The sequence below is a fragment of the Bufo bufo genome, chromosome 1 (genome assembly GCF_905171765.1).
Source record: "Bufo bufo chromosome 1, aBufBuf1.1, whole genome shotgun sequence".
NCBI lineage: Eukaryota > Metazoa > Chordata > Amphibia > Anura > Bufonidae > Bufo > Bufo bufo.
In genome coordinates, this window is record NC_053389.1 from 599,558,003 (window position 1) to 599,571,240 (window position 13,238).

Sequence of the window (13,238 nt, forward strand, 5' to 3'; positions counted from 1 at the left end):
CCGTTCAGGACCGATTTGTTTGTATTAGATTAGAATTTCTAAGTCTCAATACGGATCCGTCCTGACTTACATTGAAAGTCAATGGGGGACTGATCCGTTTACAATTGCACCATTTTGTGTCAATGCAAAGGGATCCGTCCCCATTGACTTACATTGTAAGTCAGGACGGAGCCGTTTGGCTCCGCAAGGCCATGCAGACACAAAAACGCTGCTTGCAGCATTTTGGGGTCCGCCTCCAAAACGGAACGGGGGGGCCGTACGGAGCCGAACGAATGCATTCTGAATGGATCCGCATCCATTCAGAATGCATTTGGGTTAAACTGATGCATTTGGGGCTGCTTGTGAGAGCCTTGAAACGGATATCACAAGCGGATCCCCAAACGCAAGTGTGAACGTAGCCTAAACATTAAGTCCCATGTACATAAACATCATTCCCCCCCACCATCCACTTTCAACATACAGTCCCATGTAAATAACATCACTCCCTCCCCCAACCACCTCAAGCACACAGTTCCATGTCAATAACATCCCTCCCTTCAGCCCTAACATACATCCCAGTTAAATAACTACAACTCCCAGCATTGCTCTGTCTCTCCATTCACTTACCTCTCCTCATGTACAGACATCACCATTAGGCTCCTTCTCCTCTTCACTCCGGTCCAATCCTGCACTGGTCACATGATGGTGACATCATCCAGGTCATCCTATCACAGCCTGTTCTGCTGATCACATGACCTGTGATGTCACCACAGGTCCTTCACCTCTTCCCAGTGTATTAGATTCAATTGTACTGCCGTTCTGTGTACGGCAATACAGTTGTATCTAGCAGGCAGGCAGGACATTCGGGGCATGGGACAAAACATCCGGGGCCCAGGCCCCGAATGTTTTAACCTAGCGACGCCCCTGCCTGGCACTGAATGCCAGCATTTCAAAATTACTGTCCTTTGAAATGCTGTCATTCAGTCTGGTGGAGACGGAGAGTTTTAAAAGCCTTATGGCGGTGGCTGCCCCACAGTATGTCGTGCCCAGCCGCCACTACTTTTCCAGGCGTGCCATCCCTTCCCTGCACAACCAAATGGGGGACAAAATCAGGTGTGCACTGCGCAACACCATCTGTGGCAAGGTCCACCTAACTACGGATACGTCGACCAGTAAGCACGGTCAGGGACCTTATATCTCCATTACAGCACACTGGGTAAATGCAGAGGCGGCTGGGCCTGAGGCGGATAGCAGTTTGGCGCATGTCCTTCCACCACCAAGGATTGCAGGGCGCTTCAGTTTGCCTCCTGTTGCTTCCTCCTCCTACTCCGCTTCCTCATCCTTCCCATCATTAGCCAGGGGTAAACGACAGCAGGCAGTTTTAAAACTTATCTGTTTGGGGGACAAACCCCACACCACGCAGGAGCTGTGGACGGGTCTTGAACAACAGATCGATGAGTGGTTGGTGCCAGTGAGCCTCAAGCCCGGCCTGGTGGTGTGCGATAATGGGCAAAATCTCGTAGAAGCTCTGGGAATAGCCGGTTTGACGCACATCCCTTGCCTGGCGCATGTGCTGAATTTGGTGGTGCAGAGGTTCCTTAAAAATTACCCCGACATGTCAGAGCTGCTGCATAAAGTGCGGGCCGTCTGTGCGCGCTTTTGGCGTTCTCACCCTGCTGCTGCTTGCCTGTCAGCACTGCAGCGTAACTTCAGCCTTCCCGCTCACCGCCTCATATGCGACGTGCCCACAAGGTGGAATTCCGCCTTGCACATGCTGGCCAGACTGTGTGAGCAGCAGCAGGCGATAGTGGAGTTTCAGCTGCAGCACGCACGGGTGAGTCGCTCTGTGGAACAGCACCACTTTACCACCAATGACTGGGTCTCCATGCGAGACCTGTGTTCCTTGTTGCGCTGTTTCGAGTACTCCACCAATATGGCCAGTGCCGATGACGCCGTTCTCAGCGTTACTATCCCACTTCTATGCCTCCTTGAAAAAACGCTGCAGGCGATGATGGAAGAGGATGTGGCAGAGGAGGAAGAGGGATCATTTCATAGGGTTTCAGGCCAGTCATTCACAAGTGGCTCCGAGGGTGGGTTCCTGCACCCACGAACACCAGGTACACAATATTCCAGCCAGGGCACAGTTCTGGAGGATGATGAGGTGGAGGATGAGGAGGAGGAGATGGAAAAGGGGGAACCGTGTTCACAGCAGGGTGGCACCCAAACCAGCTGATGGCCATTAGTGATAAGCGGCAGGGGTCATATTCGAATTTGCGAATATTTTGTAGAATATTTGTAGAATATTCGCGAATTTGAATATTCGTTAGGAGTAGTGTTGATTGCGAATTTTCGTGATGCGAATTTTCGTAATTAGAATCAATGAGATCATGAAAACTCAGATCCGATGGTATATTCTTACCCCCAGGCGCTCCCATGTTAACGGGGACGCTTGTCGGGGAGGAGTATGCCAAAGGAGAACAACTGTACAGATTTTTTTTTAAAAGACGAATATTCTAGAAAATGAATATATTCCTTTTTTAGAATATTCGGTAATATTCAAAAACAAGAATATATAGCAATATAGCGAATATTCGGGAAAAAAACAAATATAGAGCAATTTAGATAATATAGTGCTGTAATCTTCTTTGTCTAATAGTTGTAATTTTATTTTTCATCTGAGGTTCAGATTGGAAAAAAATTAGAACTATTAAAAAAAAGATTATAGCACTATATTAGCTAAATTGTTCTACAGTCGTGGCCAAAAGTTTTGAGAATTTTATAAATATTGGAAAAATGGAAAAGTTGCTGCTTAAGTTTTTATAATAGCAATTTGCATATACTCCAGAATGTTATGAAGAGTGATCAGAAGAATTGCATAGTCCTTCTTTGCCATGAAAATTAACTTAATCCCAAAAAACCCTTTCCACTGCATTTCATTGCTGTCATTAAAGGACCTGCTGAGATCATTTCAGTAATTGTCTTGTTAACTCAGGTGAGAATGTTGACGAGCACAAGGCTGGAGATCATTATGTCAGGCTGATTGGGTTAAAAAGGCAGACTTGACATGTTAAAAGGAGGGTGATGCTTGAAATTATTGTTCTTCCATTGTTAACCATGGTGACCTGCAAAGAAACGCGTGCAGCCATCATTGTGTTGCATAAAAATGGCTTCACAGGCAAGGATATTGTGACTACTAAGATTGCACCTCAATCAACAATTTATAGGATCATCAAGAACTTCAAGGAAAGAGGTTCAATTCTTGTTAAGAAGGCTTCAGGGCATCCAAGAAAGTCCAGCAAGTGCCAGGATCGTCTCCTAAAGAGGATTCAGCTGCGGGATCGGAGTGCCACCAGTGCCCAGCTTGCTCAGGAATGGCAGCAGGCAGGTGTGAGCGCATCTGCACGCACAGTGAGGCGAAGACTTTTGGAAGATGGCCTGGTGTCAAGAAGGGCAGCAAAGAAGCCACTTCTCTCCAAAAAAAACATCAGGGACAGATTGATCTTCTGCAGAAAGTATGGTGAATGGACTGCTGAGGACTGGGGCAAAGTCATATTCTCCGATGAAGCCTCTTTCCGATTGTTTGGGGCATCTGGAAAAAGGCTTGTCCGAAGAAGAAAAGGTGAGCGCTACCATCAGTCCTGTGTCATGCCAACAGTAAAGCATCCTGAGACCATTCATGTGTGGAGTTGCTTCTCATCCAAGGGAGTGGGCTCACTCACAATTTTGCCCAAAAACACAGCCATGAATAAAGAATGGTGAGCCCACTCCTGCTGAGGACTGGGGCAAAGTCATATTCTCCGATGAAGCCTCTTTCCGATTGTTTGGGGCATCTGGAAAAAGGCTTGTCCGAAGAAGAAAAGGTGAGCGCTACCATCAGTCCTGTGTCATGCCAACAGTAAAGCATCCTGAGACCATTCATGTGTGGGGTTGATTCTCATCCAAGGGAGTGGGCTCACTCACAAATTTGCCCAAAAACACAGCCATGAATAAAGAATGGTACCAAAACACCCTCCAACAGCAACTTCTTCCAACAATCCAACAACAGTTTGGTGAAGAACAATGCATTTTCCAGCACGATGGAGCACCGTGCCATAAGGCAAAAGTGATAACTAAGTGGCTCGGGGACCAAAACGTTGACATTTTGGGTCCATGGCCTGGAAACTCCCCAGATCTTAATCCCATTGAGAACTTGTGGTCAATCCTCAAGAGGCGGGTGGACAAACAAAAACCCACTAATTCTGACAAAGTCCAAGATGTGATTATGAAAGAATGGGTTGCTATCAGTCAGGAATTGGCCCAGAAGTTGATTGAGAGCATGCCCAGTCGAATTGCAGAGGTCCTGAAAAAGAAGGGCCAACACTGCAAATACTGACTCTTTGCATACATGTCATATACAGTAATTGTCGATAAAAGCCTTTGAAACGTATGAAGTGCGTGTAATTATATTTCACTACATCACAGAAACAACTGAAACAAAGATCTAAAAGCAGTTTAGCAGCAAACTTTGTGAAAACTAATATTTGTGTCATTCTCAAAACTTTTGCCCTACTGTACATTAGTTTTTTTCGAATATTCGCTATATTGCTATATATTCTTGTTTTAGAATATTATGAATATTCGAAAAACGAATATATAGCACTATATCGAATATATTCACTTTTTTTCCATCTGAAGTCATGATTCCTCCCTGCTTAAGTTTTTACTAACAATTTTGAATATATATCACTATATTCTAAATATTTGGGAATTCTCGAAGTGTCTATATTCGAGATAAAAATTAGCAATTCAAATATTCATGATCAACACTATGGAGTGGAGCAGTATGTGTGCACACGCCTACACGTACTGAATGACGGGTCTGCCCCCTTCAACTTCTGGGTCTCCATATTGGGCACATGGCCTGAGCTTGCGCTTTATGCCTTGGAGGTGCTGGCCTGCCCTGCAGCCAGTGTATTGTCTGAACGTATGTTTAGCACGGCAGGAGGCGTTATCACAGACAAGCGCAGCCGCCTGTCCACAGCCAATGTGGACAAGCTTACGTTCATTAAAATGAACCAGGCATGGATCCCACAGGACTTGTTCGTACCTTGTGCAGAATAGACATGTATACTGGCCTTAACCAGCCATTGTTATACTACAGTGCAATTGCTCATTGTTGTATTTTGGATATTTCACATTCTTTTGGAGTGTACCCTAATTAACCACCTCCGGACCGCTGGACGCACAGACGCGTCCTGGAGGTGGTTGATTCATTCCGCCTGGACGCATATACGCGTCATCTCGCGAGACGCGAGATTTCCTGTGAACGCGCGCACACAGGCGCGCGCGCTCACAGGAACGGAAGGTAAGAGAGTTGATCTCCAGCCTGCCAGCGGCGATCGTTCGCTGGCAGGCTGGAGATGTGTTTTTTTTAACCCCTAACAGGTATATTAGACGCTGTTTTGATAACAGCGTCTAATATACCTGCTACCTGGTCCTCTGGTGGTCCCCTTTGTTTGGATCGACCACCAGAGGACACAGGTAGCTCAGTAAAGTAGCACCAAGCACCACTACACTACACTACACCCCCCCCGTCACTTATTAACCCCTTATTAGCCCCTGATCACCCCTGATCACCCCATTTAGACTCCCTGATCACCCCCCTGTCATTGATTTCCCCCCTGTCATTGATCACCCCCCTGTAAAGCTCCATTCAGACGTCTGCATGATTTTTACGGATCCACTGATAGATGGATCGGATCCGCAAAACGCATCCGGACGTCTGAATGAAGCCTTACAGGGGCGTGATCAATGACTGTGGTGATCACCCCATATAGACTCCCTGATCACCCCCCTGTCATTGATTACCCCCCTGTCATTGATTACCCCCCTGTAAAGCTCCATTCAGACGTCCGCATGATTTTTACGGATCCACTGATAGATGGATCGGATCCGCAAAACGCATCCGGACGTCTGAATGAAGCCTTACAGGGGCATGATCAATGACTGTGGTGATCACCCCATATAGACTCCCTGATCACCCCCCTGTAAAGCTCCATTCAGATGTCCGCATGATTTTTACGGATGCACTGATAGATGGATCGGATCCGCAAAACGCATCCGGACGTCTGAATGAAGCCTTACAGGGGCATGATCAATGACTGTGGTGATCACCCCATATAGACTCCCTGATCACCCCCCTGTCATTGATCACCCCCCTGTAAAGCTCCATTCAGATGTCCGCATGATTTTTACGGATGCACTGATAGATGGATCGGATCCGCAAAACGCATACGGACGTCTGAATGAAGCCTTACAGGGGCGTGATCAATGACTGTGGTTATCACCCCATATGGACTCCCTGATCACCCCCCTGTCATTGATTACACCCCTGTCATTGATCACCCCCCTGTAAAGCTCCATTCAGATGTCCGCATGATTTTTACGGATGCACTGATAGATGGATCGGATCCGCAAAACGCATCCGGACGTCTGAATGAAGCCTTACAGGGGCGTGATCAATGACTGTGGTGATCACCCCATATAGACTCCCTGATCACCCCCCTGTCATTGATTACCCCCCTTTCATTGATTACCCCCCTGTCATTGATTACCCCCCTGTAAAGCTCCATTCAGACGTCCGCATGATTTTTACGGATCCACTGATAGATGGATCGGATCCGCAAAACGCATCCGGACGTCTGAATGAAGCCTTACAGGGGCGTGATCAATGACTGTGGTGATCACCCCATATAGACTCCCTGATCACCCCCCTGTCATTGATTACCCCCCTGTAAAGCTCCATTCAGATGTCCGCATGATTTTTACGGATGCACTGATAGATGGATCGGATCCGCAAAACGCATCCGGACGTCTGAATGAAGCCTTACAGGGGCGTGATCAATGACTGTGGTGATCACCCCATATAGACTCCCTGATCACCCCCCTGTCATTGATTACCCCCTTGTCATTGATTACCCCCCTGTAAAGCTCCATTTAGACGTCCGCATGATTTTTACGGATCCACTGATAGATGGATCGGATCCGCAAAACGCATCCGGACGTCTGAATGAAGCCTTACAGGCGCATGATCAATGACTGTGGTGATCACCCCATATAGACTCCCTGATCACCCCCCTGTCATTGATTACCCCCCTGTAAAGCTCCATTCAGATGTCCGCATGATTTTTACGGATGCACTGATAGATGGATCGGATTCGCAAAACGCATCCGGACGTCTGAATGAAGCCTTACACGGGCGTGATCAATGACTGTGGTGATCACCCCATATAGACTCCCTGATCACCCCCCTGTCATTGATTACCCCCCTGTAAAGCTCCATTCAGACGTCCGCATGATTTTTACGGATCCACTGATAGATGGATCGGATCCGCAAAACGCATCCGGACGTCTGAATGAAGCCTTACAGGGGCATGATCAATGACTGTGGTGATCACCCCATATAGACTCCCTGATAACCCCCCTGTCATTGATTACACCCCTGTCATTGATCACCCCCCTGTAAAGCTCCATTCAGACGTCCGCATGATTTTTACGGATCCACTGATAGATGGATCGGATCCGCAAAACGCATCCGGACGTCTGAATGAAGCCTTACAGGGGCATGATCAATGACTGTGGTGATCACCCCATATAGACTCCCTGATCACCCCCCTGTCATTGATTACCCCCCTGTCATTGATTACCCCCCTGTAAAGCTCCATTCAGACGTCCGCATGATTTTTACGGATCCACTGATAGATGGATCGGATCCGCAAAACGCATCCGGACGTCTGAATGAAGCCTTACAGGGGCATGATCAATGACTGTGGTGATCACCCCATATAGACTCCCTGATCACCCCCCTGTCATTGATTACCCCCCTGTAAAGCTCCATTCAGATGTCCGCATGATTTTTACGGATGCACTGATAGATGGATCGGATCCGCAAAACGCATCCGGACGTCTGAATGAAGCCTTACAGGGGCGTGATCAATGACTGTGGTGATCACCCCATATAGACTCCCTGATCACCCCCCTGTCATTGATTACCCCCTTGTCATTGATTACCCCCCTGTAAAGCTCCATTCAGACGTCCGCATGATTTTTACGGATCCACTGATAGATGGATCGGATCCGCAAAACGCATCCGGACGTCTGAATGAAGCCTTACAGGGGCATGATCAATGACTGTGGTGATCACCCCATATAGACTCCCTGATCACCCCCCTGTCATTGATTACCCCCCTGTAAAGCTCCATTCAGATGTCCGCATGATTTTTACGGATGCACTGATAGATGGATCGGATCCGCAAAACGCATCCGGACGTCTGAATGAAGCCTTACACGGGCGTGATCAATGACTGTGGTGATCACCCCATATAGACTCCCTGATCACCCCCCTGTCATTGATTACCCCCCTGTAAAGCTCCATTCAGACGTCCGCATGATTTTTACGGATCCACTGATAGATGGATCGGATCCGCAAAACGCATCCGGACGTCTGAATGAAGCCTTACACGGGCGTGATCAATGACTGTGGTGATCACCCCATATAGACTCTCTGATCACCCCCCTGTCATTGATCACCCCCCCTGTCATTGATCACCCCCCCTGTCATTGATCACCCCCCTGTCATTGATCACCCCTCTGTAAGGCTCCATTCAGACATTTTTTTGGCCCAAGTTAGCGGAATTATTTATTTTTTTTCTTACAAAGTCTCATATTCCACTAACTTGTGTCAAAAAATAAAATCTCACATGAACTCCCCATACCCCTCACGGAATCCAAATGCGTAAAATTTTTTAGACATTTATATTCCAGACTTCTTCTCACGCTTTAGGGCCCCTAGAATGCCAGGGCAGTATAAATACCCCACATGTGACCCCATTTCGGAAAGAAGACACCCCCAGGTATTCCGTGAGGGGCATATTGAGTCCATAAAAGATTGAAATTTTTGTCCCAAGTTAGCGGAACGGGAGACTTTGTGAGAAAAAAATTAAAAATATCAATTTCCGCTAACTTGTGCCAAAAAAAAAAAATTTCTATGAACTCGCCATGCCCCTCATTGAATACCTTGGGGTGTCTTCTTTCCAAAATGGGGTCACATGTGGGGTATTTATACTGCCCTGGCATTCTAGGGGCCCCAAAGCGTGAGAAGAAGTCTGGGATCCAAATGTCTAAAAATGCCCTCCTAAAAGGAATTTGGGCACCTTTGCGCATCTAGGCTGCAAAAAAGTGTCACACATCTGGTATCGCCGTACTCAGGAGAAGTTGGGGAATGTGTTTTGGGGTGTCATTTTACATATACCCATGCTGGGTGAGAGAAATATCTTGGTCAAATGCCAACTTTGTATAAAAAATGGGAAAAGTTGTCTTTTGTCAAGATATTTCTCTCACCCAGCAAGGGTATATGTAAAATGACACCCCAAAACACATTCCCCAACTTCTCCTGAATACGGCGATACCACATGTGTGACACTTTTTTGCAGCCTAGGTGGGCAAAGGGGCCCATATTCCAAAGAGCACCTTTAGGATTTCACAGGTCATTTAACTACTTACCAAACATTAGGGCCCCTGGAAAATGCCAGGGCAGTATAACTACCCCACAAGTGACCCCATTTTGGAAAGAAGACACCCCAAGGTATTCCGTGAGGGGCATGGCGAGTTCCTAGAATTTTTTATTTTTTGTCCCAAGTTAGTGGAAAATGCTGATTTTTTTTTGTTTTTGTTTTTTTCATACAAAGTCTCATATTCCACTAACTTGTGTCAAAAAATAAAATCTCACATGAACTCCCCATACCCCTCACAGAATCCAAATGCGTAAAATTTTTTAGACATTTATATTCCAGACTTCTTCTCACGCTTTAGGGCCCCTAGAATGCCAGGGCAGTATAAATACCCCACATGTGACCCCATTTCGGAAAGAAGACACCCCCAGGTATTCCGTGAGGGGCATATTGAGTCCATAAAAGATTGAAATTTTTGTCCCAAGTTAGCGGAACGGGAGACTTTGTGAGAAAAAAATTAAAAATATCAATTTCCGCTAACTTGTGCCAAAAAAAAAAAATTTCTATGAACTCGCCATGCCCCTCATTGAATACCTTGGGGTGTCTTCTTTCCAAAATGGGGTCACATGTGGGGTATTTATACTGCCCTGGCATTCTAGGGGCCCCAAAGCGTGAGAAGAAGTCTGGGATCCAAATGTCTAAAAATGCCCTCCTAAAAGGAATTTGGGCACCTTTGCGCATCTAACTGCAAAAAAGTGTCACACATCTGGTATCGCCGTACTCAGGAGAAGTTGGGGAATGTGTTTTGGGGTGTCATTTTACATATACCCATGCTGGGTGAGAGAAATATCTTGGTCAAATGCCAACTTTGTATAAAAAATGGGAAAAGTTGTCTTTTGTCAAGATATTTCTCTCACCCAGCAAGGGTATATGTAAAATGACACCCCAAAACACATTCCCCAACTTCTCCTGAATACGGCGATACCACATGTGTGACACTTTTTTGCAGCCTAGGTGGGCAAAGGGGCCCATATTCCAAAGAGCACCTTTAGGATTTCACAGGTCATTTAACTACTTACCAAACATTAGGGCCCCTGGAAAATGCCAGGGCAGTATAACTACCCCACAAGTGACCCCATTTTGGAAAGAAGACACCCCAAGGTATTCCGTGAGGGGCATGGCGAGTTCCTAGAATTTTTTATTTTTTGTCCCAAGTTAGTGGAAAATGCTGATTTTTTTTTGTTTTTGTTTTTTTCATACAAAGTCTCATATTCCACTAACTTGTGTCAAAAAATAAAATCTCACATGAACTCCCCATACCCCTCACAGAATCCAAATGCGTAAAATTTTTTAGACATTTATATTCCAGACTTCTTCTCACGCTTTAGGGCCCCTAGAATGCCAGGGCAGTATAAATACCCCACATGTGACCCCATTTCGGAAAGAAGACACCCCCAGGTATTCCGTGAGGGGCATATTGAGTCCATAAAAGATTGAAATTTTTGTCCCAAGTTAGCGGAACGGGAGACTTTGTGAGAAAAAAATTAAAAATATCAATTTCCGCTAACTTGTGCCAAAAAAAAAAAATTTCTATGAACTCGCCATGCCCCTCATTGAATACCTTGGGGTGTCTTCTTTCCAAAATGGGGTCACATGTGGGGTATTTATACTGCCCTGGCATTCTAGGGGCCCCAAAGCGTGAGAAGAAGTCTGGGATCCAAATGTCTAAAAATGCCCTCCTAAAAGGAATTTGGGCACCTTTGCGCATCTAGGCTGCAAAAAAGTGTCACACATCTGGAATCGCCGTACTCAGGAGAAGTTGGGGAATGTGTTTTGGGGTGTCATTTTACATATACCCATGCTGGGTGAGAGAAATATCTTGGTCAAATGCCAACTTTGTATAAAAAATGGGAAAAGTTGTCTTTTGTCAAGATATTTCTCTCACCCAGCAAGGGTATATGTAAAATGACACCCCAAAACACATTCCCCAACTTCTCCTGAATACGGCGATACCACATGTGTGACACTTTTTTGCAGCCTAGGTGGGCAAAGGGGCCCATATTCCAAAGAGCACCTTTAGGATTTCACAGGTCATTTAACTACTTACCAAACATTAGGGCCCCTGGAAAATGCCAGGGCAGTATAACTACCCCACAAGTGACCCCATTTTGGAAAGAAGACACCCCAAGGTATTCCGTGAGGGGCATGGCGAGTTCCTAGAATTTTTTATTTTTTGTCCCAAGTTAGTGGAAAATGCTGATTTTTTTTTGTTTTTGTTTTTTTCATACAAAGTCTCATATTCCACTAACTTGTGACAAAAAATAAAAACTTCCATGAACTCACTATGCCCATCAGCGAATACCTTGGGGTCTCTTCTTTCCAAAATGGGGTCACTTGTGGGGTAGTTATACTGCCCTGGCATTCTAGGGGCCCAAATGTGTGGTAAGGAGTTTGAAATCAAATTCTGTAAAAAATGACCTGTGAAATCCGAAAGGTGCTCTTTGGAATATGGGCCCCTTTGCCCACCTAGGCTGCAAAAAGTGTCACACATCTGGTATCTCCGTACTCAGGAGAAGTTGGGGAATGTGTTTTGGGGTGTCATTTTACATATACCCATGCTGGGTGAGAGAAATATCTTGGCAAAAGACAACTTTTCCCAATTTTTTATACAAAGTTGGCATTTGACCAAGATATTTATCTCACCCAGCATGGGTATATGTAAAAAGACACCCCAAAACACATTCCTCAACTTCTCCTGAATACAGAGATACCAGATGTGTGACACTTTTTTGCAGCCTAGGTGGGCAAAGTAGCCCATATTCCAAAGAGCACCTTTCGGATTTCACAGGTCATTTTTTACAGAATTTGATTTCAAACTCCTTACCACACATTTGGGCCCCTAGAATGCCAGGGCAGTATAACTACCCCACAAGTGACCCCATTTTGGAAAGAAGAGACCCCAAGGTATTCGCTGATGGGCATAGTGATTTCATGGAAGTTTTTATTTTTTGTCACAAGTTAGTGGAATATGAGACTTTGTATGAAAAAAAAAAAAAAAATCATCATTTTCCACTAACTTGTGACAAAAAATAAAAAATTCTAGGAACTTTCCATGCCCCTCACGGAATACCTTGGGGTGTCTTCTTTCCAAAATGGGGTCACTTGTGGGGTAGTTATACTGCCCTGGCATTCTAGGGGCCCAAATGTGAGGTAAGGAGTTTGAAATCAAATTCTGTAAAAAATGACCTGTGAAATCCAAAAGGTGCTCTTTGGAATATGGGCCCCTTTGCCCACCTAGGTTGCAAAAAAGTGTCACACATCTGGTATCTCCGTACTCAGGAGAAGTTGGGCAATGTGTTTTGGGGTGTCATTTTACATATACCCATGCTGGGTGAGAGAAATATCTTGGCAAAAGACAACTTTTCCCATTTTTTTATACAAAGTTGGCATTTGACCAAGATATTTCTCTCACCCAGCATGGGTATATATAAAATGACACCCCAAAACACATTCCCCACCTTCTCCTGAGTACGGAGATACCAGATGTGTGACACTTTTTTGCAGCCTAGGTGGGCAAAGGGGCCCATATTCCAAAGAGCACCTTTCGGATTTCACAGGTCATTTTTTACAGAATTTGATTTCAAACTCCTTACCACACATTTGGGCCCCTAGAATGCCAGGGCAGTATAACTACCCCACAAGTGACCCCATTTTGGAAAGAAGAGACCCCAAGGTATTTCGTGATGGGCATAGTGAGTTCATAGAAGTTTT